General features: G+C 37.2%; 1 pseudogene; it reads right to left on the bottom strand.

Annotated features, from left to right (window-relative positions):
- Positions 1 to 902: 902 nt before the first annotated feature.
- LOC113107058 (plasma membrane calcium-transporting ATPase 3-like) lies at positions 903 to 22,292 on the bottom strand (annotated as a pseudogene).
- Positions 22,293 to 22,302: the final 10 nt, after the last annotated feature.

Below are 22,302 nucleotides of genomic sequence, written 5' to 3'. Positions count from 1 at the left end.
CAGCAGACAGGAAATCAAAAAGTTGGTTATTTTTTAGTGAATAGTTTATTATTATGCAATTTACCAGTTTATTACCTGGTTATTGTTGATAACTTTTAGTAATTACATTAAAATATTCACACCAGTCGCCTGATGTTAAATGACCGCTCTTCAAAGTCAGGTGGATTCTGGTTGGCTGTCAATGTGTTTTTATCGTTCATCATCTGGGGGAAAAACAACATAAAAACTGAAACGTAAAACAAATAATATAAGAAAAAAATATCAATAAAATAATTTAGATTATTTTAATACGATATTATTATACAAACTTTCCTCTCTGTAATTTATCATGTTGGCTATTATAATGGGAGTTATTAACTCAATGTGGCATTTTTTGTTTTCTTCCAATTGTCTATTCATACGTGTTCTTTGTAAACTGCAACTCGTTTAGTTACTATTATCTATATTTAACTTTATTGTAATCGTTACCTTATTCAAAACATACAAAGAAGTGATGCAAAAATGAGTTTACCTTCAAGCATGTCAGCAACGAATCAGTCTCTGGCAGAATATGTGCACTGTTGACCCATGGAATAATGCAGTGTGATGCATACATTTATGATAAATCATGCAGATTTTTAATTACTTTGAATACAAGTTTAAAAGATGAATGAAAGTTAAAGGCTTCCACATGATCTGATCAAGAAATTGTTTGTGTGTCTGAACGTTTTCTATACCGGGGTGTCAAACTCCTGTTCCTGGTTTAGGTCTGTTTGGGTCAGACCCCTTTTTTTTCCAAATAGGTCTGAAGGACATGATAAGCTGGATCAGGCGTGTTTAATTAGGGTTAGCTAAACTAGGAATTAAGTTTCACACCCCTGTTCTATACCCCAAAACACCATATTTTGAACATGTTTTAAAAAAAAATATGTCAGATAGGAAAATACATATTCAGGAAATCTTGCTGAGCTGCTTCACTGACATGAAAATACATCATAAAAATAATTATTGATATGATCTATTGATAGAAATATAGTAGATAGTATAGATACTTTTCTTTTTTTGTGAGCAGTGTTTTCAGAAATGGGTAAGATGCTCTTGCACCATTGCCTTTTTTTTTTTTTTTATTCCCAGCAAATATTCTAAGATTTTCCTCCAACGGTAAGATTTTATTTTATTTATGCTGCCGCTATATGTTCTGTAATTTCATTTCATTTTTTTTAATTAGGCATACACTCTAACACAGAAAACAGAGAGAGAGGAACGTGTGGAACCAATGAGAACATAGACACCGATTTTAGCAACAGCAAACAAACAAACAAACAAACAAACAAATACACATACATACAGACTAACGTCATACATACAAACATACTTAGTGATATAAAGTATCATAACTGGAGTATAGTAACCATAGTATTAATTGTCATAGTTTTAGCAGAAATATAACCACTATAATAATTGGAACAATAATGTTATTAACTAAAAGGCGATAGGAGTAATCCTTAAATAAACATCTTTTTTGTACACTTTCCTTAGGCTCACAGTCTTTAAAATCTTTAGTCAGGGTCCATGCCTACACACACGTAGATCCATCTCATTGTTTTGGGTATTTCTTTCCAGTGCAACATACTGTATGAGAACATAATCGGTCACTTTCATGCGGAACGGGATTGTCTTTGGGTCACACAAGACACTGTAAAGAACCACTGAAACATTTTGAAGCAGTGAATCTGTGATAGTGAAAGGAACGAAGATTAGGTACAGAAATAAGCGTTTCTCCGTCTGGCTGGCAGTCTCAACCGGCTGACCTCTGACCTTCAGAGGCACGTCTCCAGGCTGTGCAGAGGGCTCACAGGGCAGGGGGAAACACTCGAGCCCAAGTAGACGCGGTTCTCTGCGGCGTTGTTGTTGCAGTTGAGGGTGACCGGCAGACTCTGCTGCCTCAGCGGGCGAGACGGGTAACGGGATCGCGGGGGCCTCTGTGGCTGAGAGTGAGGGCCGGGGTGACGAAGTGCCACACGCACGTGGTTATGGTTGGAGCGTTCCGATTCGTCGTCCACATCAGTCTCGTCGATCAGGGGGATGTTGTGGACCGAGTCCGTGATGATGAACTCCGGGTGCGCCTGGAAGTCATGAATGGAGTTCCGCGACTCAGGCCGCTCGATGCCATCGTAGAGGGAGCTACGGAAAGCTTTCACCACCCGGATCTATACGTCAAGGGTGCAGGGTAGGAGATGTCAAAGGGAAGAAAATGGAGGGATCAAAGGGACAGAGAGGTGGAGAGAAGTTTAGTCCCCCTTTTGCACCACTCGCACACTTTCAGCTAGCTGAGCTGCGAGAATTGAAAGTTTCACATCCATTAAGGCCTTTGGTGCAGTAGGCCTTTAAAAAGAAACAAAACTCCACAGCCATTCTATAGGCCTCTATAGAATGACGCCCAAAAACAATCATTGAAACCCAAGTTGTAATTACAAGAGGAAAAGGAAATCTCAAGATGATACACAAGACGGCAAACACAAAAAGTTCCAATAAAATGGAAGGATAATCTGTCAAAGCAGCCTTAGCCCCCTGACTGTCTTTCATTTAATACAATTTCAGCTTTAATAATGATCATGATCAAAAAGTTTGACTTTTTTAACCTATGATGTTTTATGAGCAGAAAGGCATGTTAAATTAGTGAACTTAAAAATTAAAAGATAAAATAATTAAGAAAATAATAAAAGGCTTGTATGTCTGGTCAAAAACGGAATTACAACTTTCACTGTTGCCAGTTCAATACCAGGTGATTCAAATTCATGGAACACTAAGAAAAATAAAAATAAAACATGCAAATAAACGACAGTAAACACATAGAAAACAATGATTTTGAAGGCACACACGCCACCATGTGGTACCAACACACACATACACCGTGTACACAGAATACACACACAAAGAGTGAGGTTTACACTACACGGCTGTGCACAGAATACACAAACACAAAAACATACAGGAAATAAAGACATGCGTATTCACATACTGTTGGTGTTGACAAATTCTGTAATACAGATTCAACAGTCTTGAAAAAACAGATTGCAATAGTTACTGTAAGCATTATTTATTGTTCTGACATCATCAGATTTCTATTTGTTACATTTATAGGGTATATTTGTAAGCCTTTTGAAAATCCACTTTCAATAAATCAATGAAAAAAAAAGAAACATAAAGCAAAGTACCTTTGATTATATTAGCTCATTCTAATACGAGGACATTTAAAAAATCTTGATTGCCTTGTTTTTGTGGAAAGAAAAACCAAACTCTCTATGCCCTCAAAAGTATGAACACATTAAATGGGACTCGTCTCCCATGCAACCATGCACAATAATTCAAAATTCCTCTTCCCGTTCATGCATAGCATGCAAGTACGCATTCAATAGGAAAAAATATCCGTAAAAACAATGATCAAAATGGTCCATGTTCCTTTTTCTGACATCCTTGTTCTCGTCATGTGTGATTATACAGCAGCCGTGGTGGAAAATCGTTCGTGTGTAACCATGCATGTCGGACCGTCACATTCATCAGACGTAAGTTTTTTTTTTCCTGCTCTCTGCATTCTACATGCATAGCCAAACCACGTTCGGGAATGACCACAAAGCAATGTGACTGACAGAGGGAGGGGACTTCACAACATGGACACAACAGCGCTTCTGCGGATTTGTTTTTCCAAAGAGCCATTCGTTTTGAGCTTCCTGCTTTTTCATTTAAAGCTGTATTCTTTGCTACGCAGCACTGACATTGTAAACTTTCGAGTATAAGGCCCAGAATTTGTAATGGTCATGATATCAAAGAGGGGAAAAGATACTGTGAGAAATCGGCTAGTCTTTTGTAATTCAGGCACTGGATGGAAAAACAGAAAAGGGATTGTGTTTGAATAGCTCCAAACACATCACATCAGAACTCCTCATGACAGACGGCAAGAGAAGGGAGGTGAAGGATGGAGGTCTAAACCTACAGCACAAATCATGTTCTTTTGTTGTGGTGTGATGGCCCAACAAAAGCTTTTGAGAAGCAGCCCTCTTGTGCAGCATCACCAAGGCATATCTCCATTATTTTGCGATAAACGATAATATGATTTTGCTGGAACTTTTCTTTCTCCGTTATATTTATCTAAGATAACAGCACAAAATGCTAAAGACGGATGAAACAAGAACAAAGACAAAAAATAAAAACACTATACCGGACAAGACTGACAGGACAGGACAGGATAAGACACTAAAAACCTATGTTGAAAAATGGTGGACAAAACAGATTTCATTTTTAAAGGTTCATAAATAAAAGGAACTGAAGATTAACATTGAAGGGGAAGTGATAATGATACTGGGGGGCATTCCAGCTGGGCTAATGCTCGGTGGTCTCTTTGAAGGGATTTGGAAATGCTAAGACGCAGCTGTTTTCTTTAGACCACGGAAAAGATCGCTTCTGGTACCTGGAGGGCAATGTTGATGTTATATTTGGTGCATTAAAAACCCTCATAAACAAATCACTGTCTGTGAGAATGGCTTTCAAGAAGACTGTCCACAACTACAGCAGTTTAGTGACAATAAATAATAGCAGCAGATAGTAAGAAAGCTTTTCTTATGTGTAGAAACTCAAGCAGCAACAATCAGCAGGACATTTTCATTAGATGTGGCAGGTTATAACACGAAACCTGTGAAAAGAGAAAGGAGAATCTGAACAAGGTGCACAAAGACAGAGCAAAAAAAACACGGCACACCGTAAGTATGCTTTTTATCCTGAACGGGATAGAAAAATGTTAGCATTATCAATGCTAATATCCCTAATATGAAAATGGCAGCAGAAACCATTATGGGCTTATACTCGCAGGTTTACAACAGTCAATCTTTCGCTTTCATTGTTCCCATGTTGTCAAATGGATCAAACATCTCCACTTTAGTTTCTCTATTCATTTCAATTGTTGATTGGCTCTTTTGAGTTAAATTCTGGTATCCCTTCAAGGCAACATTGATTTGAGGGTGAATTATTGGCAAAATCAAGCAACGGGAGAATAAAAAAAAGGCAATAATAAAAAGCAAACCAGCCTTATCTTGGCAGCAACAAGCCAGAATTAAACAGCAAGAGCAAGAAATAAGTTATGAGGTAGCAATGAAGGAGGAAAGAAAGTACGAAAGAAAGTGCGAAAGAAAGAAAGAAAGAAAGGCCACAAACGAATAAGCGAAACTAACTAAAAAGCACATGTAGAGAGATGAAGCAGATGCTCCAATGATAATCTGCTCTCTCTCTCTCTCTCTCTCTCGCACACACACACACACACACTCAACATTCAGCAAACTAGTTGCGTTTGAAGGCAGGCAACAATGCAGATGTGTGTGTGCGTGTGTTGGTGTGTATGCTAGTCATCTGAGTGCACGGGCTCTACGAGGTGCCGTTAACGGAATGTAAGGACTCACTCCCGGGGGCACCAGTTGCATTGGCAGTGGAGAGAACTACGTGAGAGGGAGTAGAATTATTGGTTACGTCATGGAGCTGGCTGAGCACTGAAGAGCGGCGTCTCGCTGCACCCTGAAACGAACCACTTCTCTTGAAGGTACTCACTACCTCCATCTGCAGGAGAGAGAGAGAAGGACATCACACAGACAGGCGAATGAGCTTCATGAAATGAGCGGGATGGGGGTATAATCACTTGGGGGGGTTTTGGGGAGGAACGGCTTGCAGGAAAGCAGCATTTTAAAATTTGACAGTGTGCACACCAACCAACCAGGGGTGTTTCTTCAACTATAAGCACTTTTTTTATTATAAGTATATTTATTTTTAAGTATAATGTTTTCAATTTTCTTGTTATGTGAAACATTAAAACTACTGGATCATTTTTTTTTTGTATCGTTTCACCCTTCAAAGAGCCCAACTTTAAATCTTAAAATATAAAAATACATCACAAAAGTATTAAATTTGTAAAACTATTTATATAGGCTACGTTTTATTAGCATTTCCAATCAAGCTGTAATTTTGTAAAATAATGTAAATCAAAAATAAAAATAGTATATTTTTTCTATTTAGGATACATAAATTGCTACCTGAAATTTGACAAAAATAATTAAAACATCATATCTTATCAAATAGTTTGATACGTCGTGAAAATTACATTTGTTGGTTCAGAAAGTTATTGCAAAAGTGCCTATAACTTGAAGAAACAGGTAACAATTTAAGTATAGGGACCAATTCTGACTATTAACTAGCATGACTATTATTAATATATTGGCAGTTTATTGGTGCTTATTAATCAAATATGCAGGACCATATTCTACATCCCTAATTCTACCCAATACCTAAACTTAAAATCTATTAATAAGCAGCCAAATTAAGAGTTTATTGAGGCAAAAGTCGTAGTTAATTATTTGTTAATAGAGAGAATTGGACCTTAAAATAAAGTGTGCCAAAGAAACATTGTAACCACAATAATATTTATAAGTTAAAAAAAGGCCAATAATAGTTACCAAGGAGCGACATAACACATGGAGACACACGCGAGTAGCAGAGCAAAAAGGTCTCAATAAAACAGCTTGATATAGCAGCAAAGAGAATAAAGGATGAAGTGAGGGAGAGAGAGAAGTTAAGATCTACAACACAGAAAGCTTGTTAAATAATAAATATTTCATCAATTTATAAAGGCTGGTGAAGAAAGAAAAATAGGTTTGAGTTATGAGGAAAGTAAAGTGCGCAAACTACAGCATGTGGCACAGAAGGCATTTGGTATATTTTAAGGCAGTATGCGGGAACAGCTGTCCCTGTCGAAACAACGCAAAAGCAACGTTAAACCAGACAGGACTAGACAAAGCCTGAACGTCACCTGAGTCTGAATTCGGTTGAGTCCTCTGAACCACAGGATCTGTCCTCGTCTCAGCTCTCGCTCGGCATGGTCAATCTCCTCCTCATCCTCAGCTAGATCCTCATCCATGATCATGTCTGGAGCCGACCCATGGCCCGCTTCTTTCAGACACTTCAGCTGATGTGTTGGCACTGATGCGATCACCTAGAGAGAAAACAATACAATGAAGTACAACTAAAGCTGATATTTTTTGAAAGTGATTTTCAGTGAGACCATCACATGGCAGCACTTACCTGTCCCCAGACCAGCTCTCCCATTCCCACAAACAGGCACCAAAGCCACTGCTCCACATTTAAGGGGGAACAGCTGAAAGGTTTCCCACCAAACTGCACAATCACAATCTACAAATCATAAACAGAGATATAAGAGTGGAATGGTTTACTTTCATTGATGTGTAAGGCACAAATGCATCAAGTTGTACAAATATATATGATGGAAAGTGTATATTTGAAATGTGTTTTCCATGTGTTTTCAAGCTCTTTAGCATTTGTGTCCTTGCTTAATAATATTAGCATATTACAAAGATTTCTGAAGGATCATGTGACACTGAAGACTGGAGTGATGATGCTGAAAATCAATCTTTGCCATCACTGAAATAAATTACATTTTAAAAATATATTAAAACACTTGTTACTATATTGTACTACAATACTAATATTTTTATTGTATTTTTGATCAAATAAATTCAAACACAAGAGTAAGCATGACATACTTTTTTATAAACATTTACAATAAACAAAGCAAACTTTTGAACAGTTGTGTATATACGTATGGCATTTAGTTTATAAGTAGAAACGGATATCAAGAATCTAGATTTCTATATCTAGAGATCTGTATGTGTTCACCTGTATGGCGAAGGTCCCCAGCACAATTGAACAGAAGATGGGATTTGAAAAGATTCCATCAAACACGTTCCTCTCTCCGTGGATCTTCCGGGCATTGATCTCATTGAAGAGTTGCATGAGGACAAAGGTGTTAAAGATGATGGTGTAATGCTCGGAGGGAGGAGAGTGAAGTGGAGCGTTACGTCCACTGTCTATGTCAAAGATCCTCTCACCTGAGCACAGGGTCAGGAAAGATGACATTAATCTACAATATCAACTGAAACCAATAAATTAAAACAATATATAATGTTGACCATTACTAATTTGACACATATTGAAAGACAACAATCAAATCCTTTGACGGAAACAGTGCACAGAGTACCGTACCTACAAAGAGCAGGGTGAAGATGATGATGAGCTGGTAAACTGCATGGCCGAGGATGTTCTTCATCATGGTTGTGGATATGAGGGGGTTGTTTCGGCCGTAGGGCTTCCTCAGGAGCAACGATTCGGTGGGTGGCTCTGTGGCAAGAGCCAGAGAAGCAAATGTGTCCATGATCAGATTGACCCACAGCATCTGCACAGCCTTAAGGGGAGAGTCCTACATACACAAAAACAGACCAAAAAATTAATAAATAAAACTCAGTTTAGATGTCAGGTTATATTAGTGCATATATACACACTACCATTCAAATGTTTCAGGTCAGTAAGAAATCTAAAGTTTTTTGAAAGAGGTCTCTTAAGCCCACCAAGACTGAATTTATGTGATCAATAACAGTAAAAACAGTAATAAAGCATCACAACAATTTTTTAATTGCTGTTCTTTATTTCAGTGAAATTTAATTGATTGATTGTGGTGTTCAAGCTAAATTATAATCAGCGTTACTCAAGTCTTTAGTATTATCCTCCAGGTCTTTCAGAAATCATTCTAAAATACTGATTTGGTGCCCTTGAAAATGATTGTGCTGCTGATTTTTTTTTGTGCAAACCATGATATACAGTTTTCAGGATGAATAGAAAGTTCAAAAGAACAGTATTTATTTGAAACTGAAATATATGCATGTTTGTGTGTGTGTGTGTGTGTGTGTGTGTGTTTGTGTATGCGTGTACCTGCGTGATGCAGGCACCAGTGAAGGCAACTATGACAGCCACCACATTCACTGTGAGCTGAAACTGTAAGAATTTGGAGATGCTGTCATACACATTCCGTCCCCACATCACAGCCTTTACTATGCTTGAGAAGTTATCGTCCGTCAGGATGATGTCAGAGGCCTCCTTGGCCACATCTGTACCAGCAATGCCCTATGCAAACAGAGAAATCCATTACTATTTTGGAGAATTCAGACATATTTAAATCTGCAATGTTTCAATTTAACATTGAATTAAAAAGATAAGAATATTGTTTTCAATATTGTCTCATATTTAGCTATGTAAAATACATAGCAATGTTTCACATATTTAGTGGATGGATCTTCTCACCATTGCAAACCCAACATCAGCTTTCTTAAGAGCAGGTCCATCATTTGTGCCGTCGCCAGTGACTGCAACCACCTGCCTTTGTTCTACAATGGTGCTGTCTATGATACCTGAACACAAGACACACACAAAGAAATTATACTGTATTGTACTGTAAGTGATTATAAGGGAATTCCATTAAAGACATACAGGAGAAGTGATCATCCCCATAGGAACAAAGTATGAACTCAACTGATGAAGAGACTCACCTTTGACAAGTGTGTGTTTGTCTGTAGGGGAGGAACGAGCAAGAACTCTGAGCTTGGGCCAAATTTTGTCAATGCGCTCTTGCTCAATCTGCAACAAAAAGTAAAAAAAACAACAACAAAAAACAGCACCGTTATAAAATCTGAGGTATGTAGGATTTTTAAATGTTTTAAAAAAAGACTCTTATGCCCAACCAGGATGAATTTACTTGATCACAATACAGTAAAAACAGTAATGTTATATCATATTCATATATTAATATTATATTCATATATTAATAAAACTGAAAGCTTATTATTTAAATACTACTTGAATAGATTCTAAAATGTAGTTTATTCCTGTGATGGCAAAGCTGAATTTTCAACAGTCTTTACTCCATCTTCAGTGTCACATGATCCTTCAGAAATTGTTCTAATATGCTGACTTATATAGAAAGAATGCATAAGTTCTGTACATATCTACAAAACTTAGAAGCATACCTCTCCTTTCTCATTTCTGATTCGCCTGTTGAACTCCTTCCCGTCCATACACAGGAAGTCGTCGCCAGGATGGATGATGCCACATTTGGCAGCGATGGCACGTGCAGTGTTGATGTTGTCACCCGTCACCATCCGCACAGTGATGCCTGCTCGCTGGCACTTCCTGATGGCTTCTGGGACCTGATTAGAATCATAATCAGCAAATCAGAACAGATATCATAATTATGCATCAAATACAGCATTTTAAGATTTCTAACTCAGAAGTTATGTTTAGGGTATGTTCAGTTTCTAAGGTAAATAGGAGAGAGTGACTGAAAACTAAGAGTACACAGACATCCAAGACCGTAAACTGGTTTGTATACCTCAGCTCGAACAGGGTCTTCAATGCCGACCACTGTGATGCAGATAAGGTTGGAGACGATGTCCGTCTCATTGTCCCATTCTGGCATGGGGTCAGCTGGGAACTCTCGGTAAGCAATGCAAATCGTACGAAGGCCTTCACATGCCATCGGTTCAATCACCTTCTTCACCATTTCATCTTTGTCCCGTGGCCGAAAAGCACGAGCCTCACCATCACGGCCCAAGACGAACGAGCACCTAAGATGAAGACAGAACTGTTCAATTAATTTATCTTTACAGTTTATTTTGGACAAAGTGTACACTTTTTTATTTTATTTTGCATGATACTTATTTTCAGAAAAAGTCAACTTTGTTTAACAAATTAATTTCTAAATTTGTGGCAACAAAAATACTTTTCACAAATTAGGTACAAATTAGGCCTTGAAGAAAGTAGTAGTCTTTAGTTTGAGCATTTTTAACAAATGGCCAGTGAACTAAGATGCCTAACCTTCACAAAATGTTGATCATCAAAATCACAACCAAGTATTATAAAAAATAGTATAACTAAAATAGACTAGCATTTGAAAAGATTCTTGTTCGCCAAGGCTGCGTTTACCAAAAAATGCTGTGAAATATTTGTACAATTTCAACTTTCTAAATAATCTAAACGTTTTAGTATTTTAATATATTTTAAACCAATTTATTCCTGTGATGGCAAAGATTCATTTTCAATAGACATTACTCCAGTCTTCAGTGTCACACGACCCTTCAGAAATGTCTCTCTTCAGGATTCTTTGAAAAAAACAAAGTAGAAAAGCATTTATTTGAAAAAGAGATGTTAGTTACTTTGTGAGCAGGATCTCAGAGGCTCCTTTGCTGTATAAGCGGAAGCTTCCATCAGGCATTTGAATGACGGTGCTCATGGATTTTCTGACAGAATTAAAGGTGTAGACTTTATAGAGCTTCTCTTCTGGGATCTGCTCTCTCACAGCTTGGTATTCTTGCTTCAGGTCTAGCACGAGTCCCAGCAGAGCACATTCTGTCTTATTACCCACTTGTTTGGGCAGCCCACCTTCCTTATCTGCAGCCTGGGAGGAAGTGGTGAAAAGAGTGGAAGACATGAAATGACAGAAAATCTGCAGAAATATTATTGTGATGCTGCAAAAGTTTAGTGCTAAAGTAGCCAGTATTTTACTAAAGTACTCTCACTATTATTTTGGAGGTGTAGGCGCAGTTCACGGCAATAGCACTGGTGATGAGCTCCAGTGTCTTTGGGTTAATCTGGTCAGGTCTTGGGATGTTGCGGAAGAGCTGGTCCCCTATATAAATCTGCACTACTGTCATCCGGTTAGTGGTGAGGGTCCCTGTTTTATCTGAGCAAATTGCCGTGGCATTGCCCATGGTCTCACATGCGTCCAAATGACGCACCAGATTATTGTCCTTCATCATTTTCTGTGGAAAGGCATTAATAGGAAGAGTGTTAATCTTTGTGGCACTTGCCAATATGAGTGTGTGTGTAAATGACACTTCTATGATGGACTCAACGTTATAAAAACAGGTGCATTCTTCAACATAACTTCATTTTTGCCCCACCTTTACGGAGTAGGCCAATGATATGGTCACAGCCAGTGGCAAACCCTCTGGCACAGCCACCACCAGAACTGTAACTCCGATGATGAAGAATTTGACAAAGTACTGCACATAAATAGGCGTGCATTCTGTCAGCCAGACCACCCCCTGAATGACGAACGTTTCGATCACGAAGTACAGCATCAGGATAATCACAGTGATGGCGGACATCACCAGACCTGAAATAAATCATACATGTAACTGCTTAGAAATATAATAGCACACCTCTCCTCAAAGAGCCACACTATTTGAGATATCATGGATAATTAATTGGCTGATTTACTGACTGAAATATACACTACCAAGTGTTTGGGGTTGATTTGCTCATTTAGTTTTTGACAGAAGTTCAATGCTTAACAAGAATGTAATTATTTGATCAAAAAAGTATTAGTATTATAATACAGTATTATAGACAGATAACATTACCATCTCTATTTTCTCCTTTGATGGCAAAGTTGTCATTTCAGCAATCATTACTCCAGTGTTCATGGTAATGTATAACATCAGAAATCAAACTATCAAGCAATAAAATACCTTGAAATACCCACTTTATAATATTCATTCACCTTGGGTGGTACAAAAAAAAAAAAAAAACTGAACTGAGAAAGAGACCAATTGTTCTTTTTACAAAATAAATACAAATCTTACTGACCCCAAAATTTTGAACAACAGAACAATACTTCAAGGTTCAGTAAAACTCCTATCCGTTATGTATGAGCAAAAATAATGCTTGACTTAGCAAGCCAATATGATCAGATCAGGAGAACTTGACCTAACTTTAGACCGCCCCACCTGCTTTCCCGATTTGCACTGCGAGCTTGGTGAGTTTGCCCTGAAGAACTGATTTCTCCTTCTTGGCCACACTGGATTTTTTCTTCTCTTTCTCCTCCACTTCCCCACCTTCTGCACTCTTCAAAGGCTGCATCTCCATGGCAACAGCCTCATCCTGTTTCTTAGCTATAGTGGGTGGAGACAAGGTGATCAGGCAAACAGAATTATAGGTAATTGTTAGAAATAGCAAACCACACAGAATAGCAAAGAACGCTTTTTTTGTAGTTTGCAGTATGTCTACTGCACACAGTATGCACAATATCATTATCAGAACTGACTGACATGACATAAGACAAAAATTATATGAAACATTAATATCGAAAATTGATAATAAAGGCAGCATTCGGTATGTATACTGTGCATTATGCAGTGTTTCATTCTCAAAATAGTTTATCATAATGAGTATTTTATCTCGCCATGAATCAATCTGAACTCGTAACTCAATTCTAATTAAGTCCTGAAAGTCACCTTTATTTTGATTGTTCTCCAGGGTCCCGTCTTGTTTCCCTGTGAAGGTTAATGCAGACATTTAAACGAAACAAATATCGGTTCCACTGCTTAAGGGTCAATGTTGCTGACATGAGAGAACAATAAAGTGCATGAGAAAGAAAACATAAAACATGGAGGGATAATATTCGACAGATATGGAGAGTTTAAACCAGGATGTCTGTTTATGAGTCATCTCTCTCTATTGTGAATGTCACCTACCATTTATGATGTTGTGGTCTTTGGCTTCAACACTGGGGAACTGCGTGGATGAATTACTATTGGCCTCTGATAGAATTGTTGGAAACAGGGGATAGGACAAAAACGAAGGTGGTATGTAAAGACATAAAACAAAACCTAAATGCTGAACAAAAGCAATGAAAAATCAACACAAATGAGTGAGCAAAATTTCTGAGCATTTCAATGCATTGAAACAGAATTGACCCAGACCATTAGACATTTGGTGTCTGGATAATTCCACGTGGGTGTTCAAGCAAAATGGATTTATATTTTATGATGTGAATGTTTTAATCATGCTCAACTTTTAAGCATTTCTAAAATACTTTGAAAGAATTGACAGACGCCAACCTTTCTTGCAGTCTTTCTTCTCTTCCTCCACTTCCCCGGCCCCCAGGAGGGTGAAGATGATTCCCGTTTGAGAGTTGACACCAACAGCAGTCACCAGCATTTTCCCAGAGCCCTCCATTACATGAGTGCCTAAATTTTGGGAAAAAAAGTTTTTTTTGTGTGTTTTTGCAGTAAATATTTTCAACAATTTCTTCACAACTCTTCCCTTCCCTAATTGAAAAACTCCACACTACAGTTTTTCCATTTTTCAAACTAATATTAATAATTAAAATAGCTTATTGGCGCCATCTTGTGACTTGGTTGGCTAGCTACTGACTAAAGGACTTCAGTATTCATTGTAATAAATATATTTTAAACATAAAAACCTTAATAAATGACTAGACGTTCAGGTGTCTCCAGTTAGAGCATGTTCAATCTAAAACAATTCATTACATGTTACTGTTTATACAAGTAATGATTTCAAGGAATTCAAAGTGTCATAAAAATATTTTAAATGCATATAAAAAAACAGCTCAGTTGTGGAACGCTTACTTAATCTACAGGACTTTTTTAATCTTAAAGTGATGTTAATGGGAAATAAGCCTACACTTTTTTTAATCAACTGTATGAGTCATAGCCTCATTTCATTTACTGATGTTATTTGTTGTGCTCTCACTAGCCCCTGCACTTGTCTAAACCAAGGAACAGAATTAAAGCTGAAGTCTCCTCCATGGCCTTTCCTTTCAGTATTAATGTGTAATACAATTAAATTAAACTGAACCAGATTGCTTCTTTGTTCCCTGATCCACTGCACATTAATTCTTGCTTTCTTTACCATTATTTTCAAAAAATACCAAAAAACACTTAAAAAGATAGTTGTAAAAAAAAAATTGGATAAAAAAAAAAAATAATCCTACTCCATTGTTTTTTTTAAGAATTCTGTTTGGTTTATGTCTATTGTCAGTGAGAGAAGAGATTTTTTACAGAGATAAACAAAACAAAACTACTGATTAAGACAATTATTTTGTGCAGCGTGCATTTCCTTCTTCACAACAGAAGCCTTCAAACATACATGTTGAGAAGAGATGACTCTCCCATAATGACTGAGAAAATAATATGCACCCCTTGATGATTAATTGAACACACTGATGAACGACAAAAAGGCTTGTCAATATAAACAAAAAACCTTCACGGAAACTAGTTATCTTAAAGTTGAGAAACATGAAGCAGGAGATCCTTACTGAGAAAACATATTAGTTTGCACAAGAGTTTCACTACATTTTTCCAAATTCACCCTGACAAATCAAAGCAGTTTTAAATTAAGAACCTTCTGCCTTCAAAACAAGTTTTCCCTCTGGCCATCCACCTCCTCAATGACCTTAAGAACCAACTGCACAGGCTGGAACTGATCCAGTACCGCTATACTTCAATCTACCATCATATATCTCATGAAATCACATCAAATAATAAACTGTTAGTCTTTTTCATTTATTTAATAACAATAGAAGTTTAGGATTTTGAACAAGGAACAGTTACGATGTAAAATGATTAAGAAATATTTACTATTTCTAGGTCATTAATCAAATAAATATCATTAAGAGACCTTTGTACAAAAGGTCAGATCTTATTGCTCATGATTTTGTTGAAAAAACTCAACTCAAAGTTGAATTTCCAGTAGCCAGTGCTCCAGTAAAAGTACAACATTTGTTTGAATCGTCTACTAAAACATTTTAGTTTATTACTGTAAATATAGGCAAATCAAGAAATATTGATTGTGAATTGGACACTCAATGGAGTTAATGATATTCCGATTTTTTTCTTTGCTACAAATTAGTATTCATTATTCTTCGTTAATGTCAATTTAGCTATGCAAGCCCACTCTAATCATGTTACACATGCCTTTTTCACATCAAATGTCTAAAAGCATGTTATGTTTCCATTGATTCCATTTCCCATTTTTCCCATTTGATTATGTTGAGGTCATGGGGTAACGCTGCGTGTGTGGCCGAGTGAAGAGAAAACAGCAGCTGCTCTGGTGAACTGCGATCATTAAGAAGAAGTGGCAGAGCAGGTCTCTGGAGGGCCAAACACAAATCATTCTCCAGGAAGCAGTGATGAGCAGGAAGCTGATTAACCTGTTTATCAGACCTCAGGGACGTTCTCTCATTAAACCAGTCAATGGGATTTAGCCCAAGCACTGCACAACCTGAGTGTTAAAAGTACTGACAGAATACTTAGCAAAACCCCCATTCTGCCAAACAGCGAATTGGTTCAATTCAGATGGATTGTAATAGTGCCAGACTAAATTTAATTGATACTGGTAATTCTGTTATACCTTACAGTATACTACACACGTGATGTTACCTTATAATTAAAGGGAATTGTGCCCCTGGGAATAAGCAAACAGAACACCCTTTCCATGTCCAAGCCTGGATTTTTAACCACTATTCTGTCCCAAGGATCTGTTTGCATCCCGAATCATCTGAATCTTAAACAGATGGCGAATATCTTTCAGTATTCGTATGGTTTTTAATATTCAGAAATATTTATGTAAAAACACACAAACATTCATCACAACCTATGGCCATATGGCCAACCCAGTCCACACAAACCCACGCAAGCATATGTTCGCTTATATAACCTTTACTCCCTACCTGACAGCAGCATGGGATCCTTGGCAATGGATTTGCGTACGTGATCAGACTCTCCAGTGAGGGAGCTCTCATCGATCTTGAGGTCGTTCCCTTGGATGAGAACACCATCCGCAGGCAGGAGGTCGCCTAAGAGACCCCAGAGTGACAGCAACAGATCAATCTTACAAGCCCTTGAATACTACTACCTTTAATGACCAAAATTAAAACATTAATTATTCAAAAGCATCTTCAGATTCTTTATATATAATTTTTAAAATAACATATTATAATTTATACATATGCACAATTTAAGTACAATTTTAAGAATTTGTTATAATAATAATACAATACTAATATGTTAAACCCATTATAAAATGTACAAATAATTTTTGAATGCAATTTATATATTTTAATTTTACAGAAATTATTTAAGTTAGAATTTATATACATGCACAAATGTAAGGATTTGCTATTTGAATATATTAATAAAATAATAATAATATAGTAAACTAATTATAAATATGTATAAATAATTTATTTAAATTTTTGAATGCATTTATATACTTTAATACTTTATATAAATATATATTATTTATTTTTATACATGCACAATTTTAAGTGTAATTTTAATTATTAGTTATAGAAACAATATAATACTAACAATTATATGCATAATCTTTTTGCTATTTGAATGAATTTATATATATATATATATATATATATATATATATTATATATATATATATATATATATATATATATATATATATATATATATATATATATATATATATATATATATATATACACAGTACAGAACCAAAAGTTTGGACACCTTCCCATTCAAAGAGTTTTCTTTGATTTCATGACTATGAAAAATGTAGAGTCACACTGAAGGCATCAAGGGCTATTTGACCATGAAGGAGAGTGATGGGGTGCTGTGTCACCGGACCTGAACCCAATCAAGATGGTTTAGGGGTGAGCTGGACCGCAGACAGAAGGCTAAAGGGCCAACAAGTGCTAAGCATCTCTCGGGGGAACTCCTTCAAGACTGTTGTAAGACCATTTCAGGTGACTACCTCTTGAAGCTCATCAAGAGAAAGCCAAGAGTGTGCAAAGCAGTAATCAAAGCAAAAGGTGCCTACTTTGAAGAACCTACAATATGACATATTTTCAGTTGTTCCACACTTTTTTGTTATGTATATAATTCCACATATAATTCCACATGTGTTAATTCATAGTTCTGATGCCTTCAGTGTGAATCTACAATTTTCGTAGTCATGAAAATAAAGAAAACTCTTTGAATGAGAAGGTGCGTCCAAACTTTTGGTCTGTACTGTATATAAAATTTGTTCGTAATTATACATAATTATAACTAGAAGTTAAAATCAACTATGCTTAGCATTGTTAACATTTAGTTAATTTTATAAATTGAGTTCATAAAGAATTTAAGCAAGATTTTGTAGGAATCACAGGAACTTAACAGTGCACTTTTAATAGAGACAAGACTCCTAAAGATTTTAATTTCAAGTTTTAATAAAGAATCACCACATGTGGGGCTCACACCATCCAAATTTATGAACCATTTATTCATTAATAATGTAAGATGCTTTCATATAAAACGATTTGTGGAGCAAATTTTGAACTCTACTGACCATATTTGATCTGGGCAATATCCCCCACCACCATCTCAGCCACGGGGATCTGAATGACCGTGCCGTTCCGCACCACAGCGAAGCGCTGCTCCTGTTCAATACGGCTCTGCAGGCCACGGAACTGCTTTTCTTTGCTCCAGTCATTAAACGCGGTCACCAGCACCACGCAGAGCACCGAGAGCAGGATAGCTGCACCCTCGATCCAGCCTGCCTCCGCCTCTCCCTCTTCCTCCGCACCTGCACTCACATTACCACACGCTGGAGAGAAACAGAAAGACAAGGAAAGGTAAAAATGTGTGGGAGGACAATGAGTTTGAGTGTCTACTTGTAATCCTTTATATTCTTTTATCTATCCATCATCTCGGACTCTATTCTTTCTATTCTTTGCTTTCTTAACTATCCATGCCTGGTATTTACACTCAGGATTACTTAAAAAATGCATTCGAATGCATTTCAAATTAACAACACAAGACACACAAGACCATTTTAGGGATGAAACTCTGAAAAAATGTCTAGATATAAGCATGTATGAGTAGCAGTGTAGTTAATATTAGCAGTATAAAGGTCACCAGACTGTTAAATTATTGAAATTTTAATGGGGCTACGACATGAAGCAGTATAACATCTTCCCTGAGCTTCTGATGAAAGGCCAGAAATCCCTTTTATGGTCATATTATGTATGTATTTAAAAAATATATATATATTTCACTGAATACTTAGAGCCCAATTCACCTTCAGTGTCCCCCCCCTGGCGGCTGGTAAAAGGACAGTCCGAGGGAAATAATGGCCGCTATTTCCAGGATTATAAGGGTAACATCCTGCAGAGCCTCCCACACGAGCTGAAGGAAGGTCTTGGGCTTCTTAGGGGGGATGAAGTTCATCCCAAACACTTGCCGACGTTTCTCCAGGTCCGCAGGATTGTCTGATAATCCTTTTTGAGGGAAAGATGGTGCTTAAAATCATTGTCACCAATCAAATCTTACTAACGAAACAATGGAAATTCTATGGGATGTAAATTGCTATAATAATATTAGGGTTGCAAAGGGGAGGAACATTTCCAGAAACTTTCAAAAAAATCTCGGAAGACTCCAAAAAATCATGGAAATTTGTCATTTTTTTTTCAACCCTAAATAATATTAATGTCAGTTAAAATAAAATAAATCACAGCAAAGTGTCAACCCGAAATGCATGAAACATTTTCACCCATTTTTTTAACAGGATTTGTTTTACAGAGCAGAAGTAATCAGCCTAGGAACATGTATACTGGTGTAAATCAGAGTTATGGTGCTTAAAGACCCCAAAGCCCCTTTCACACTGCCATTCCGGCAAGTACACGGGAAAAGTGTTCCGGCAATTGTTCCCGGGTCGCTAGATTTTGCACTTTCACACTGCCAGTGATGACCCGGGATATGTGCGTTGCTTTCACACATCACCCGTAAAGATCCCGTAACGACACTTGACATCAGGGCGTGATGTGTATTGTACGAGTCGAAAACGTTAGGCATGTTATTACTTTCACGGAAGCAAGCGAACGATCTCGGCGTCAGCGCGGAAATTGAGGAACTAACTGATCTCTGCTTCATTACAGTTTGCACATATTTTTTGGTCGCGAACGTTGATCTTTCTTCAAAACAGCGGGTAAAAGAGTTGCACGATAACGCGCGTCATCAATTCGACACGGCATTAGATCTGGCTTTTGTTCACACAGCGCTCATCCCGGGTTAAACCCGGCAATGTTACTAGGTCCCCGACCCGGGTTCAATGCCGGAATCAATCCCGGGACATGTTTGCTTTCACACAGAAGGCAACCCGGCAATGTTCCGGCAATATACCAGGTCCGACGTGCAGTGGGAAAGGGGCTCAAATCATTTATTAATGGGTTTTTCTCCATGCGAATTGCTGGATGCTCATTAGTCATCACTCAATTCTGTTAGCACCAATCCCTGACCTCTTAGGGTGACAGGAAGGAAGGCAAGAGGACATAACAAAAGAACACAAGGCACAGACGGTTAAGTCAGTGTGTTTCGGATGCACCACAGGGTGTGATTTTTGGCAGCAAGACCCAGACAGACTGTCACGCTCTCTGCATCCTCACCCTGCCAATCATCACCTGCTGCCCCTGGCAACCTCTCATCTCTCATCAGAGCTACCCTTTCACTCACTGTTAAACCTAATTGAGTTACTCCAATGGGTTGTATGAAATCATTTCCCTAACTCATTCCAGTTGCCCCGATTAATTCATTCAGTCTCTGTTGAGCACAATATGGCAAGTAAATTAAGACAACCGAAAACCCCAATGCAATCCTCTTTCCACGGACTACAAAAAATGAAAGACTTTTGCAGTACATCCAACCCTTTTTTCGACCCTTTCATCTTTCCATCCATGCCTGTAAGGTTCTCTTTTTGTATCCCTGTCACGCTTTCTGAAGAGTGGATTTTTCAAAGAGCAGCATTAAAAGGAGGAGAAAGAGCTTTACAATAAACTTAAAGTAACCTCAACGTGGCTGCATGACTTGGTCTGAAAGCAAGTGGTCAGAACAAGATGCGAATCAATGTGATTATCAGAGCGCAAAGTAGGATCATCTACCCAGAATAGCTGCTGCAATAAAAGATTTCCAGCAAGATGATTCTTTTTATGTAACTTTGAATGTTTATATCCTAGCAAACGAAACACCGTGATTATCTTTAGTAAACTGTTTCTGATCATTCCAAGCATGAAATATTGAGGCATTAAAAAAATGCTATTCAAGTACAGTATGCTTCCTGATTTTATCTCAAAAATATGAATGTAGATTTATTATGCAATACAGCAGTGTGACAGAAGAAATGAGAGCTTTGATATTGTCTAATGATGATTTATGAATCACTACTTCAATAAGTTTTAAAGTGCATTTTGAGTTTGCATATGCTTCTGTGTTATTAATAATATTATTTATATACTACTATAGTATTTTTAAATGACCTTTTATTTTAATATTTTTTGTTCTCTTTTTAAATTTTAGGTCTTTTTGTGTGATTTGTATTAATTTTTGTTTTTCTATATAGATGCTTAAGATATATAAGTTGCTGAAGAAACATTACTAATTTTAACTTAAGGGTTTCCTCTAATATCTAGATTTTATTTAAGCTTTATTATATTTATTAATTACTGAAAATGATTTGGCAAGCTCCTTTTTAACCTATAAGCTACATATTACATATCATAAAACTTGTGTAAAAATGTGGTTGGAAGAATTAATAATTTTCTCTAAATATAAATAAAATGTACTATGATGTTGCATAAAGACATACACAGAGATGTTATGAAAAACTAGAATTTCTTCATCCAAAACCTACTCCAAAAACAGAAATAGCAGAGAGATGCTCTCATCTGATAAACATGGGTAATGCAAATGTAGAATAAAATTCAACACCAGGTGCTCTTCAGGGATGTCTGCTTTCAAAGGCAGATAAAGGCACCTGGCATCTGGTATTCTTTCCGTGAAGGCAGGCTTGTTTTTGAAAAGGAGTGTTTGTGAATATAGGTGCATCTGGACTTTTCCACTCAAAAATGAATTATGTCATAATTTACCCAACCTCATGTCATTCCAAACCTTTGTTTGGAAAAATTTTCTTTTGCAATGCACAAAAAGACCAGCAATAACAATGAATGGGGAATGAAGCATGAACGTATCATAAAAATAGTCCCTACAACTTGTGCACTACATTTAAAGTCTTATCAGTGAACAATTACTTAAATTTTGGTCCATTCCTGATACAAAAATGTTGTAGAGCTGCAGAAGAAACATGAATATGTAATTCACAAGTCTAATGGAAAGAATTTATGATACTTTTATGGTGCTTTCGCATCTTTTCTGATAAAAGCCTCCGTCCCAATAGGCACTAACTGCATGGTACCAGCAGCATCTGTATAATTCCCCATTTGTGTTCCACGGAATAAATAAAATCGTATGGTTTTGAATTACCTGAGATTAAGTAATAACCACAACATTTTTTATAATAGCTAAAATGTCTGTCTGTTTCAGGATGCACGTGTGATGTAATTAGCAAGTGACATGGTCACATCCAAACAAGTACTACTCACCATCTGCAGGTGAAGTCTTGAGTCTGTGACAGAGGGTTTCTGTGTCTGTGTAGTTTCTCCTGGATCTTCTGCAGGGCCTCGGGTCCCCTGAGCTCCATCAGTGAGCACAGCTCCTCTACTGTCACCCCGAAAATTCTCTCCTCAGACTCCTTTGTCCATGCCTGGACTTCTTAGGGTGGAAGTCTACT

This window comes from Carassius auratus, chromosome 8, assembly GCF_003368295.1.
Source record: "Carassius auratus strain Wakin chromosome 8, ASM336829v1, whole genome shotgun sequence".
Lineage (NCBI taxonomy): Eukaryota > Metazoa > Chordata > Actinopteri > Cypriniformes > Cyprinidae > Carassius > Carassius auratus.
The sequence above is the reverse complement of the archived record's forward strand: the minus strand, read 5'-3'. Positions and strand labels throughout refer to the sequence as shown.